Raw genomic sequence first — 14,822 nt, 5'->3', positions numbered from 1 at the left:
CTGTTGGGCTAGAAACATCCTCTGATGCTGAAGCTTCCTCTGCTGCTCCATCCACATCTGTCTCTACCCACTCAGCCAGTCTTGCTACTCCTCATCAGGGCTCCCGTAGCAAGGTCTAATCAAAGAGGCTAGGTACCTCAAAGATACTACCCCTATTTCAGCCTTCTTGGGAATGTCACTCTATATCGCTCCACCTCCTACCTAGAGGTATGGATGCATGTGATCCCTCTGCCCACTTGGCTCGAAATGTCCCCCTATTGGAGGTCTCTGCATGAGTGGATTCCTCCACTCAATCTCCTCTCAGCTTCTCCAGTTGTGGCTGCTCCACATCCTCATGAAGTTGCTTCACCAATTGTGGCTCCTCCACAATTGTCTTAGACTTCTTCTGGTGCTACATGTTGAGAAGTAGAGTACTCTCCCTCTCAACCACCAAATCTTCAACAGTTGCCTTGCTCCTCAAGGCTTTGCATGCATCTTGAACCTAAAGAGCATAAAGGTTCTTGATTTGTGACTCGTGAGCTCTTGTTGTGTACACTTTAGCCTGCAGATCAAAACCTTGGTTAGTCATCAGTAAATTTTTAAAACTTTCTTGATGAATCCAATTTTCATTAGAACTTTAACCTGCATGAATTTGCATATGCATGTTAATAAAAAATCATCTCACATACCACACCAATCATATCACCAATATGTCTTGGAGCAATACCAAGTCCAGTACAGATTCCACCGACAGATGGATTAGAAGAAGTGACAAATGGATAAGTTCCAAAATCGACATCTAACATGGTCGCTTGGCCGCCTTCAACCAAAATCTTCTTCTCGCTTGAGAATGCATCATTCATCAAATGAACAGTGTCAGCAATATAAGGTTCTATTCGCTCAGAATATCTCTTGTAATGCTCCACTTCAGTTTGTAACATACTTTTACTATACTCAAAGCCTTTACAACGGGATGCAGCATCATGCAAAAGAAAATCCAACTTCTCATGAAATGTATCCATGTGCCTCAAATCACTTACCTGAATGCCATTCCGGATTGCCTTGCTTGCATAGCAAGGACCAATCCCTCTTTTTGTCGTTCCAATTAATGACCCTGCAAGTTCTACTTCTCTCATTCCATCATCAGTTTGATGGAAATCAAATAGTAAAAGAGCATAGTCAGAAATCAACAGTCTTCCTTTACAAGAAACTCCATTAGACTCAAGCCCGTCTATCTCTTCAAATAGTCTTGGAAGATGCACAACGGCTCCATTCCCAATAATGCATACGGCTTTTTCATTGAGTATTCTAGAAGGGACAAGGTGAAGAGCAAATTTCTTTCCCTCGCTATTGTATATGGTGTGACCTGCATTTGCCCCTCCCTGGGATAAAGATGTACTATAATCGGTAAATGCACTTACCAGTTACCCTAAATTATATTTAAAAATATTTGAAAACATATATGTATTCAAATACAATTTGGTAAAGAAAAATATGTAAGAAAAAATCCAATATCACTGCAATACAAAAGTATACATCTGATAGATGAACAAATATGCATTTTGTTCCATATTTGAAGAGAATTTTTCAGCCTCAAGAATGTACAATAAACCAGAAAAAATAATTCACTCCTTAAAAAATTTCATTTCAAAATAGTTTATGGGCTGTCTTTTGAGCTTATAGGCACACAGGAATCAGAGAGAGTAAAAGGTAGGCTAACCATACTATATCAGGATTGTACAGAAAATTTACCAAATTTCAGTACAGCAAAAGCCAATACGACCTAGTCTTGCTATTATGCCCTAAATAATCAAATATTGATATCAATTCACAAGGGTAGACAACTATACTTTTAAGCTAAACTAAAACAAATCCAATAAGCAATGTATAGGGTTTCAAGCATATGCCACTGAATTGAACTTTATAAAAAAATGTAAGAAATCCCGAACCCCAACCAAAACATAAATGCCCCGGACAAATTGATCTTCAAGTCTTTTATGAAAAATCAAGAATCTAAATATTTTATAGCAATAAATATAGCTGGATTTTTGCCCTTTCAGAGACAGAAAAACAATTGAGTTGAAGATGTCCTAGTTGTGGTATTTTTACATAGAATACAACCGAATCAACCAGAGAAATCTTAGGAATTTGCAAAATATGGAAGGAAACCTCCGCTTAAGATGGATTTAATGACAATGAAAAAAGATGGAGGATGGGTGAGTACCTAACAACGGGCCACAATATCATAGCACTGTGATAAAACGTCAACGAGCTTGCCCTTTCCTTCATCACCCCACTGAGTTCCCAGCACTGCACACACTTGACTTAGGGATTTAAAAGGATCTTCCGCTTTCTCTGCCTCAGCAATGGCATCGACCTCCACGACGCTGGCATTGCATTTTATCCTTCTACTCTGCAATACAATTCGACCTTTAGCCAAATGCAAGTTCATAGAATGTGCAAACCCGGAACACAGAGATCGCTAATCAGCGCAGATTCCATTTATTCCCACGAACCGCAGATTGAGCAACCTTCAAAACCTCAAATCCTTGGCAGAAGCTATGATCTAGTTCAGACAGATAGCTTTTTTTATCTTAGAGGGTAATCCAGAATGGAACTGGGGTAAAGGGGGTTGAAACAAATGGGATGAACGAAAGGAGCACATGTAGATGGATATGTTCACCAATAGACAAACGAATGAAGCATACGAAGTGGATGAATGCGACGAACATGCACCTCTGCGAACAATTGAGCCTGTCAAGCCTTCCAACATGAAAGTAAGGAACAACATGCTAAAGCTTCATTAAGCGAACCAAGGACCATCGAAGACTCCATGCACTTCACCATGTGGAGGTGAGGCTATGACACACCATGAAGACATCCATCACTCAGCAGCACTGTAGCTCGACATGCACTCTAGCAGCAGTGCGAATGTACCAGCATTGTCATTTCAAGTCATGTCGAGTCAAGTCATGAGTCATGTTTCCGACATCTCCACTATGGGCTTGTTGTCAATCAATGTGATGTAACATGGAAGTCCAAGAGACCCACTTGTTGAACATAGAGTCATGTAACTCGAAAAGTCATCGAAGTCGAATGGTCATGAGGGTAGTCGAACAACCATAAGGGTCTGTTTCACCCTTGGCTATAAATACCCCCCTCATTTGTACATGAAAGGGGCTTTTCACCTCAACTCCTCCCACATAGCCAAGAGAGTCTGTAATCTTTTCTTTGAGGAGTAAGTAGTGGCTCCAATGCCTTGCTGATGGGGTTAGTGATGTATGGTGTAATGATATGTCCTTGAACTTTTTCTTAATTCAAAAGCATGTTAACAAGCCAACACGTTTTCATACATGTATTGTATTTGTTGTAAGACTAATCTTTAACACTTGTAATGCATGTTGCTTTAGCCTGTGTTCTACATCTGAACTGATTCATTTGTTGTAATGCATAATTTATTAATGAAAATGTGTTGTACATGCTGTTAATGTTGTCCCGTCTGTGTCGACTGCTCTGCTAGACATCAGATAGACCTTAAACATGAACCTTGTTGTAACAACCGTTGCACTCCTTCAGATTATTTCGTGAGCGTTGTACGTGTTATCTTACCTTGTATGTTTTGACTATCGCATCTGAGTGGACAACTCCACCAGAATCTTTGTATGTCCTTTGTGTTTTGTGTTCCTAGCCGAATTGGGAATGATCCCTTTCAACCTGGAACTCAACTTCACCTTCTTCCCCTCACAGTGAAAGAACCATTGACACAAGTACACTTACACTCACCAGGCACATGAACCTCACTTCTCGAAGGCAAAGTGAACAACTCTCATGTGCTGACAAGCAAGAGTTGAGGCAAATCCTTGAGATAATGGCAACTGGGCCATCATACCGGATGGGACTCCCACACCAAACGATGTGAGGTCTAGTTGGGACTTCATAGCGGGGTGATCCCCTGAATGTTGGGGGATCCAGCACTGTCAACATTTCTGGCGCTAGAAGGAGGGCCTGATGACAAGCTGTGTCCTCTCATCCAGTTTTGAACCTTTGCACATCTTTCATGGAGTCTTGCACTCTTCTCCCCCGCGGTGTTTTTCTAATCTTGAAGATGTCTCCGTCATAGGGAAGCTTTTCAATCTCTTATCCACTTTCACGTATGATGGTGAAGGTGAAGTGGCCTGGCCTAAGCACTTACATAACTTTCTTTCCATGATTCATGAGGAAGATGAGTTTTCTGACGAACAAGCTGGTTTGCTTCTTGCATACACACTTCGCGAATCTCTGTTTCGTTGGTTGCTCAGCCTACCGGTTGACACTGTGCACTCATTTGAGCACTTATGTGATCTTATTGAAGACACGTTCTATCATTTTGATCCAGACCATCTTGACTGGAAACTGTTACAGCAACGGAGGGCCCTGCATGAATCGGTTATTGATTTTTGGCAACACTTCTGTGGCTAGTAGTTTCAAGCTCCAAGGAACCAGATGAAATTTTCTTATCTTTGGGACTGGTTTGAGTATTTCCCTAAGAAATATGCCTGTCCCAAGAGAAATCTTGAAATCAAGCCTCACTCAACATTCTTCATTGAGGGAGCTGCGCAATCTCATGTGGATGCAAACACCGTCTAAACTCACTGTCCGCCTTCCTCTCATTCAACAACTCCACCACTTCCAAGTGATGCTAAAGAGCATGCTCACACACCTGTTCATCGTTCACATTCTCCCATCATCACTTAACTCAATTTTCATGCAGATTTGGTTGTGAGTCCTTCGATCTCTCATATGCATTCTTTTCTAGGACCTCCATCTTCACACCCAGGTGTTCCTCTAGATGATGTTGTCTTGTGTTCGTCCATTCCGAACTCTTCACTTGTTGTGAACGAGGAACAAGTCGTTGATGGAGTTAGTGTTGCATAATCAACATGTGCTGTCATTCATGAAGAGTATGAGTGGGAGTTTGAGCATCAATACTTAGCGAAGGATGACTCCCTTCCGTCCGAGCCCCCTATGTTCTTTCCTAACATCTTTGGTGAACCTACCATCCATGATTTCACATGTGTGTCTTCATCCACGAATGCACCCACTGTTGATCACTCGCAAGACTTGCTGGATGTTGGCCCATCATACAACAATGGAGATGACCAATCATTCACTGAAAATCCACTTGACCTTTCATCTGCTCTTTCCAAAAACGCAAAGAGTGAACATCCTTCCTTCTCATCTACCCCTCTGTGTGAATCATCAAACCATGAGGATGTCGACCAACATCTTGAATTTTTTGATCTTGGTTGTCGTGATCTCTTCACCTCATCATCCGATCACGATGTTGATTCACTCATTGTTAATCCATCTAAGCCACTGGTCTATGAAGATCCATCTATCAATAAAGTCGAAACCCCACAGACTGTCGAGGTACTTCAGCCTGTGTTGATGGTTATGTTAGGCCCTTGCTGTCTTGAGGTTGGTTTCACTTATGATTAGGAAATTATTAAAACACTCAAGGCTCCTCATCACTCATCTGTATGCACTCAAGATCAATCTAACACTCAGATTTTACTTCCTCCACGTGAACTACACTATCCCATCGCTCATGCATTTGAGGAATCTTACACAACAAGCACACTTGTGCAACACAAGTGGTCTAACTTTCTCATGATTGCTTGCATATCACGGTTAAGGGAATGCATACACTCAACATCTGCACGCAGTGTAGCACAACACCATGGCAAGTCCACAGAGTGCATGACATGCGCTTTTACTCATGTTTGTTCTATGGACACTTGTAAGTTTGGAGTGTGTCTATTTTCATTGTCGTATCTTTCACATTTGTTGGTTCGCACAACTGGGTTGCTTGCGGTCCAAGCTTTCACCAACATGGATCAACCAATGGGTCGGTGGCTGCATTGGAAATATCACTTTATGTGATCAGGCCCATGCACTGTTAGCTTAGGATTAGGAGTAATGTTTGTTTTCAGTTTGCTTTCTTGCATGCTTGCTTGCTTTCTTGCTTTGCATGTTTGTTTGTTTGCTTGCTTATGTGTTTGCTTACTCGATTTGCTTTCACTTTTACTTATGCCTTTGCTTACTATTTTTGTTTACATTTGTTCTGTTTGTTTGGTATATTACTATTTTTGTTTATGGAAATAAGTGCTGCCATCTATTACGTTATGGCTTTTGAATAAAGTATGTGGCTGAAATTTGAAGGGACTTGTGACTCTGCAACATTTGGCCAGTCTTGTGACCGCCTTCTCTGTGCTTGGTTGTAACCTTCGACTGATGAAGTCCTGACGGAAAATACGAACCGTCTGCAAGGGAAGTTTCGGTCCAACCATGAACCTATGTCCACACTGGGAAACCCCATGCCTGTACTCATCCTTCTACTCTGTGTGTTTAAGCTCATCCAACTAGTAGAAACGGAGAAGGGAAAAATATAAACGAGCAAACCTATGTCAGAGGTCTTACATGCTTCTCTGAAGGAACAACCTCTTCTGCTCCCAATAAGTCAGGATCCCTCTTCCGCCCCAAAAATAAATAAGTGCCTATGTACAATTCTCTTGAAAAATACAAAGGTGAAAGAAGAAAAAGGATTCCTGCGTAGAGTGGTGAATCATGCAACTCCACCGAGGTACTGACCAGGCTCATTGGTAGTGGAGCAATGTGTGTGTTCCTGCATGACTCTGTCAGGGTACTGTCCAGGCCTGCTGGCAACGGAGAAACACCAAAGATGAAAACTTATACTCTGAAAATCTTCAACTCGCGAGCTAAACTACCCTTCCCGAATATGAAACACTGAGATCTAAGCTGAATTTTTTATTGTGTTCGACTAAGTTGGTAAAGGGTGAAGCATGTGTGTCCATGGGGTAGATGGGGAAACTAAAGTAACTCGCACAACGATTCAATACTCCCTGAAAGACCAAGGCCCTGTGCTAGAAATGGACCAAAATAGAGAAGCTGGAGTTCTGCCAGTATATCGCCAAGTGTTGTAGTGGCTACAACCACCCTCCAAAATTTCGGCTTGCACCAATTTTGGAGCCTCCCTTGAAGAGTTTCACTTGATGACTACACACACTCAGGTTCATTCCATTAGCTCGTGTGAGTCTTTACATCCACCTTGCTTGTTCATTGCATTCAAGTCTCTGCATGATGATGTCTAAGTCATGCTTTTGACCATGCTTTGGTTATTGTCAAAGTCTTTGCTTCGTATGTGTTTATTGTGTTCGCCATGAAAGCATCTATCACACTCACACAAGAAGTCACATTCACTGTCTGTTATCGGAAAATCTAGTGTCTATGCAGAGCTGCTAGTCCCACTAAGACGGGTAGCTATCTTAGAAACAAACAGATCAAAGTTACTTTCGTTTTCCTTTATGAGAAGTAGACAGGAGAGGATCAAAGAATACCAACCTCAATCTTTTGCTCGGTTCTTTGCTTGTTCCTTCTCCTCATCGACAGGTCTTTGCCGCTTCTCCCTTGACCACTCTGCTTCAAGGAGTACCTGTAAATTCAAAGTAGCATAATACCTTCAAAATGCAGAGATCTACAATCATAAGCAATATAGGACCAGATATATATTGACCACACAAATGCATATATTATCAGACATACAAGAATGTGGAGGAAAACTTGAATAGCTTTATTGATGTAAAGATTAGAAGAGAGGATTACAACCCATTGATCTGACCCAGCGTCATCCTCCCAGCATGAAAGCCCTTCTTCACCTCATGAAAAGCTTAGATCACCCAACACTATGATATTCCACTAGGAAACCGATAGCACTTCCTTACAAGATACAAAATTCCAGCCTCTGGATCTCTGGGATGAGGGATCCATATATAGATGATTGCAGGGAGGTGAGTCAGCTTCTGGGATTTTGATTAGTGTCTTCTCTCTGATATTTCTTGATTCCACTTGGAGATTGATGATCTCTTACTCATCCCTAGGCGAATTCAGAGAGGCAAGTGTCACAGGAGAAGTTTATGGAAGATTCCATGATCATCCACCTCGCAAACTGTCTCTGCCATTTGTCCATTCTTGCCCATCGCACCCTACAGAAGGGCTTTCTAGTATGCATCACACCTTTTACACTGGGCAGGTGAGATGCATCGCACCCTTAGCACTGAGCAACCTGTATGGTCCAGTTTTGACCAGTTCTGAGCAGTTTTCTATGGAGAACTTCTAGGAGATGATGTAATAAGCTGACCTTGTTCCTTTAGGGCATGAAACAACACCTTTAGGGACTTAGAAGCCCTTGGTTTATGGACATATATGATTGGGGTTGCAGTGCTCAAAAATTTCTATAGCAGTTGCCCCCTAAAGCATGAGGTCGTTAATCTTTTGATGTCGGGTGAAATGCTTTATCATGAGGATCCAAGGTTTTTCGAACTGGAAGGCGACCTGTAATAAGATACAATACAATACATTGTCTTCATAACATTTTCATGATCTAGCTGAGGCAGGCATTCCCATGCTCAGCTTTATAAATTCATTTTCATGTACATAGGACAGACAACTGTTTGTGTGGCAGACTGATGATTCTGATAGAGCCATCATCCTTTGATTCGGATGATCATCTCTGCAGCAACGATGTACATCTGATGTCTTTATTTTCCTGAATATATCGCAGCCCAGATTGATGAAACTAGATCTGGGGTCTTCAAACTCGTCCAATCTTCGCCCGAAGTACAAGTCGATCCATGTGAAAAATGTTCTGGAGTCGAACATGGAAAGACGTCGCCAAATTACCAGCCAATGATGTAAGTTGTTAACAGGCGCGAGAGGAATCATTGATAATGATGATGACCCTCAAGGTACGACAGTACAATTCACGTGGTGTGAAAATGGGACTTTGCATTGAACACCACACAAAATCTCTCGGTCGAAGGAAATTGATGTAAACGTGTCGTCGAAAGTGAGAAACTTGCCATTGAGGCATGCAAGCTTCAAAGTACTGAAAGGGTTGTTCCTAGGTCGACTTCTTGGATAATGGGCTGATGTCGACAAGAAGTGACCCGTCATAGGAGGGCCTTAATGAATCCCACATCTATGACACAGAACGGAGCAAATGACTTTTGGAGGTGAAAACGATCTTATGATACAGGGTTAAGGGTGGCGGTCATGAAAGAATGAAGTGTAAAGGTATTGCAGCGGATGAGACACAAGATGGGTTGGTGAATTCTCTGATTGACATCTCTTGAACATATCAGCGACACTGAAATGGATTGGTAGCGTTAACCCCAAAGATGGATGGTACGGTGGACCAATGGTAATATGACCGGTGAATAGAATAACCCAACTCGACTCGATCATGGTGATGGAGTGAAAGTGTCATGTTCAAGAGCGACTCACTACCAATAAAGTTTCTTCAAGTTTTCTTCCCAATTTTTCCCCAGTCATTGTTGACCAGTACCTCTTTATTTTTATCAAGCTTGAGGAGGATAACATATGCTTGTTCTATAATTTTCCCTTCGGGCAAACCCGTCGCTATGTTTTAACGAGCCTAGCGACAGTGAAACTCGTTCTTGTCTGCATGGAAAAGTTTGTTGCTATTGGTTTTAACGAGTTTAACGACAAAGACAACTCGGTCCTTTTTCAATTTTAGAGAGTCTAAAAAGGGACGGAAAGGAAACTCCAGTGATCCTTTTTCGTCATGTAATCCCTTAAGTCCGAAAAAGTATAAAATAATACGAAAGGGATGAATTTTCGATAGTTTTAACGAGCCAAACAAGACAAGCACTCGATCTTTTTGTGTAATAATCCCTCATGTCCAAAAAGATTAAAATCTAGAGGAGGGATAGCACTCCCGGTAGCTTTAACAAGCTGGAGAGGCCAACTTCTCGGCAATCTTTTCATCTTTTATGAGTCAGATGAAAAGAGCTTAAAGGAGACTCGCCTCTTGAGGAATGAGTGATATTTCAAGGTAGCAGCTGATTCCAGGTAAGGTTTGGAATTTTCCAATCATGGTAGTGTCACAAGGATGGCTAACAGAATCACTCTTCGTAGTTGTTCCTCAAAAGGGGTAAATAATCAAATGGAGGCAAATGATCGGTTAAAACAGAGTGGAGGTGATGGTAAGAACACGACTAGGGCTCATAAAGCTGATGATAATGCGTTCGCAATGGTTATTTACCGGAGGTCGGTTTATTTTTTAATGAGCTTAAACTCTGGGGGGAACGTTTGCTCATTGCTTAGGTTTAATTTTTAAGGAGCTTGAACTTCGCATAAAAATTGCTCGTGATAATGGTCATTGATTATTTGATTTCACCGCTAACACTTTGTACTTTCGACGGTTGTACTGCCTGATCAATTGCTTCATCAAACCGATTAGAAATGAACAATACATGCTTGAAAAATGAGTTAAAACACTAATACCTTACTCGAATTACATGAAAAGTAATTTAAAAGTGGTTTTTACCCCTCATTTTACCATTTCATTTGAACTTTTGTTTGTTGGAGCCTTGGAGGTGCCTTCCCCCCTTGATTTTCACTAGCTAATTCGAGGAGATTCTGTGGACGATTCTTGGCGCCGTTTGCACCAGGTAAGAGCTAAACCTGAGCTCTTCAGTTGCATTCCTTCCTTTTTGAATTCTTAGCATGTCTCCCTGTTTTTCTGAGCTTCTGGGGTTTGAAAAATTCACCCTGGATCCATCGCACCCTTCCTATATGGAAAGGTGCGATGCATACTAGCCTGGCCATTGGCCAGTCAGTATGCATCTCACCCAGTACACTACTGGGGTGCGATGGGCGCAAGAAAGGAAACTTTTGCACTGTTTTCTCATGGAATTTTTGCCTTTTTTTTACCAAAGCAGGACCCTGACTCTTCTCTTGTTCATTTTGCAAAGATTCATCGGAGCAAAATGGTTGTTACATGGTGAGAACGCAAGCATGAAGAAGAGGACATGGTTGCTTTACATGATCCAGGTACGGTAACTGCACTGCGGAACTGTGGCCTGGTCAAGTTTTTCCGCATCTCTAGCATGAGGCAACAAATCAACCTGTTGCAATATTTCCTCGATGCATGGGATCATACCGACTAGTTGTTCCAGATCAGAGGCAAATCCATCCCCTTGACTGTCACGAACATCTATTTTTTGATCGGTTTATCGAGGAGTGGTGCCCCTCTCTCATTATCAGGTTCCACCCGTGGGGGCGAATCCGTGAGAGATTACATTCTCCGGTACTGCAGAGAGGGATCTCAGCTGAGTAGGGACAGCAAGATCAACATCCAAGATGTCACTGACCGGTCCTTGAGGACCATTCTGTTTACTTTTGCTAGATTGGCTAGTAGTGCGGCTCTTCACGTGGCTAACAGGTCCTATATGCAGTACGCCTTGGAATGCCTCAAACCAAAGGTGTTCAACTGGTGTGACGCAGTACTCCCTGTGATGAAAGAACAACTGACCAAGGTAAAAAGCGGAAGATCCAAGAATTTCGGCTATGGTTCTATTTTGACCGCTTTCGCCTTGGAAAAGATCCCACTGATGCAGCCGCAGTACATTTCACTTGGTTTACCTCCACCGACTGAGCCATGGATGCAGAGATGGGTTGACCTCATGGCCCGACATGCTGGTCAGTCCCAGGTTTCTTTCTCTGATACCTTCTTCAAGTGGTTTAACCGTCAGGAGATGGTTTATGCCAAGTGTCCATATGCTGGTATGGATTTCCGAGGTGACCCGGATTTGGTGCTGTCGGCTGGTGAGCAGTGGGGTGCTATAGGTAAATTCTCTGACCATATCCCTGTTTATTGTTTTTATAATGTTCTTATGTTTTCTTCTATCAAGGCTAATAAAAAACTCTTATGCTCATGCAGATATCGGACCAGTGTGACCAGCAATACGCCTTAGAGCACCAGATGCCGTTCCAGCAGGAGAGGCTGTAGGCAGGGCTATCCTTCGCGACCTGGATGTGGCCGAGACTCTTGCAGCATTACAAGAGCAGGTCTAGGGTCTCACTCTTGGTATCCTGGATGTGAGGACCGACGAGTTGCCTTTGAGGCTGTAGCGACATACTACTGGTGTGTCACGTCGTTGGACTAGGCTTTTACGCATGATTGCACAGGTGGTGACTTGCTATCACTGCATCATTAGACTAGGATGCCCCCTAGCATTTTGAGTTTTGGGTCATTTGACCGATTTTGTCTTGAACGCAGAACATTATGTACGAACCATAAACAATTATACATATATATATTTTTTATTTTTGGAGCTTTATTTTGGTTAAGTTACATGATCTTGATGCAAATATTGATGAAATGCCTCTTTTATAAATGTTGCAAATGTCTATCTAACACATAATTTGCTAATGAGTCTGTTAATGTGTTTAAGTTTCTGGAAATATGCTAATATTGAATAGAATCAAACTGCCTTCCAAAATATTGACCCTTAGGAACATGTGATAGATAGTTGGATTTTGTACAGAGTAGATACCGGTGAGTTGTAGAATGACGAGTTGTGAGTCTAGCCTGACGACCAGTTGGCGTATGCCATGCGTAATGGCATCAGAGAGGAGTTCTATCAACGCACTGTATTCATCAATGTTGTTCGTTGACCAACCAATACATACCCCTTTGAAACTTACTAACTCGCCGCTTGGATCAAAGATGGCCCAGGCCGCAGAAGATAGGTTCCGCGAACTACGACTCGCTCCGTCGGCATATCCAACAAATGATTCCAATAGGTTTGACATCTGCAACATATGCAAAAGTGGATTACCTAACTAAAACAAATACCATTAGCGAAATAAAAAATGTAACAAAAGCACAGGGGTTACTATACTGAGCTAAGCATAGTAACACTTAAGGTACAACCCGTTGCGGGGTTGCGCCAGTGGAATCCCATCATAATCCACTAACTCGTAGGGTCCTTTTGCTAGTACACGCTTGACAATATAGGGTCCCATCCATAAATACTTGAACTTACCTGCTCCCAACTTATCGGACTCTTGGTCGTAAAGTAAGACCAGGTCACCTTCTGAGAAGACACGGGGTTTGACATTCTTGTCAAACTGAGCCTTGCCTTGTTTCTTATGGGCTTCATTAGCCAAAGCGGCTTCATGACGGGTTTCATCCAATTGGATTAGTTCCAATAAACGAGCCTCCTCTTCTGAAGTTTCGGGGAGAAGGTCGACTGCGAGCTTGAGGGACAAGATTTCACACTGAACTGGTAAGATCGCTTCCAGGCCATACACTAGTTGAAAGGGTGTAAACCCGGTTGCATTCCTCACTGACGTACGGTATGCCCACAAGGCAGAGTACAGGATCAGGTGCCAACTCCGTTTATGGACTCCGATCATCCTTTCCAACATGCGCTTCAGGACCTTGTTGATTGCTTCAACTTGTCCGTTAGCTTGCGGATAATACAGAGTAGAGCTGTCATGGGACAGTCCTAATTTGGCAGCCAACTCAATCATCATGTGATTGCGAAAATGTGATCCATGATCTGTAACTATGGCCTGTGGAATGCCGAATCTGGAGACTACATGATTGAAAAATAAGAGGGCAGTCGTTTTTCCGCTGTTGTTTAATGTAGGCATCGCCTCGGCCCATTTGGTAAAATAGTCTACTGCGACTATGATATACCCATGCCCCCCAGTCGAGGTGGGGTTACATGTCATGAAATATATGCCCGATTTGGCGAATGGCCCAACAACAACAACTGGTTGCAGAGGTGCGGGTGGTATTCTGGTTTTGCAATCAAATATTTGACAGGCATGGCAACTTTTGATTCTGGTTATGCAATCTTTGAACATTGTTGGCCAAACATTGTTGGCCAGAAGTATCCTACTCATAAAATATTTTTCGGTGTAGCGCAACCAGATTGATGCCCCCCACACGCACCTGAATGGCAATCATTCCGGACTTTTTCAGCCTCCTCATGGGTGAGGCACCTCCGCAGAACTGTATCGACACCACAACGGTAAAGCATATCACCGACGATCATGTAGTCTTTTGCTTGGTATCAAATGCGTCGTTTTTCTGAGTAGGAGGTATTAGACCTATATGTTTGGGTTTGGAGATAGATTATTATGTCTCCATACCACGGATTGCTTGAAGATATCAGAAACAAATATTCGTCCACGATCGCTTCTTCTGATGTTGCATTGTTGGACGACGATGGGAGATCGCATAGTAACTCCGTGAAAACCAGGGCTTTCTTCGATTTGGATTTTATGAATTCCAGATCGAACTCTTGTAAAATTGCTATCCATTTTGAATATTTGCCCCCCAGCAACTGTCACCACAATATATAAGTCATGGGGTTGCAATATGAGAAAATGGTAGTTTTTCGAAAGAGGACATAGTGTCGAAATATCTGTATCGCTTGAACAGCTGCGAGAGCTAGCTTTTCAATGTAGGAGTACTTGCTTTTCGTATCATTTAAGTTTCTACTCAAATAATATATAGGATGCTCAATTCCATTGTCTTCTTGAACTAAAACCATTGCAATGGTCGTATCCGCTACAGCTAGATACAGGTTAAAGTCTTTTTGATAATCAGGAGCATACATTAATGATGATTTTATTAGGGATTCCTTTAAAGCATCAAAGGAAGCTTGCGCGACCTGATCCTAGATGAAGGCTACTTCTTTTTTCAATAGACGAGTATAACCTTTAGCAAGTTCAGCGTAATTTGGAATGAACCTCCTCAGAAAGTTTGCTTTCCCTTGGAGTTTCTGAATTTGAAGAAAATTTGAAGGTGGAGGCAAATCAATGATTGCCTAAAGCTTACATGGGTCGAGACAAATCCCGTCCTTTGAGACCATAAAGCCAAGTAAACGACTAGAATTGACACAAAACACACATTTGTGTGGATTGAGTCGTATCTTGTAGTCTCTGCAACGTAGAAATATCAC

The 14,822-nt window shown here is 42.2% G+C and overlaps 1 pseudogene; it reads right to left on the bottom strand.

Annotated features, from left to right (window-relative positions):
• Window positions 1-481: 481 nt before the first annotated feature.
• Window positions 482-2,431, bottom strand: LOC149143375 (adenylosuccinate synthetase 1, chloroplastic pseudogene; annotated as a pseudogene).
• Between the last annotated feature and the right edge of the window lie 12,391 nt (window positions 2,432-14,822).

Source organism: Pinus tabuliformis, chromosome X (assembly GCF_031772625.1).
Source record: "Pinus tabuliformis cultivar Carrire ecotype Pingquan chromosome X, CPIR1, whole genome shotgun sequence".
NCBI lineage: Eukaryota > Viridiplantae > Streptophyta > Pinopsida > Pinales > Pinaceae > Pinus > Pinus tabuliformis.
Note: the sequence above shows the minus strand (reverse complement) of the source record. Positions and strands in the feature narration are given on the sequence as shown.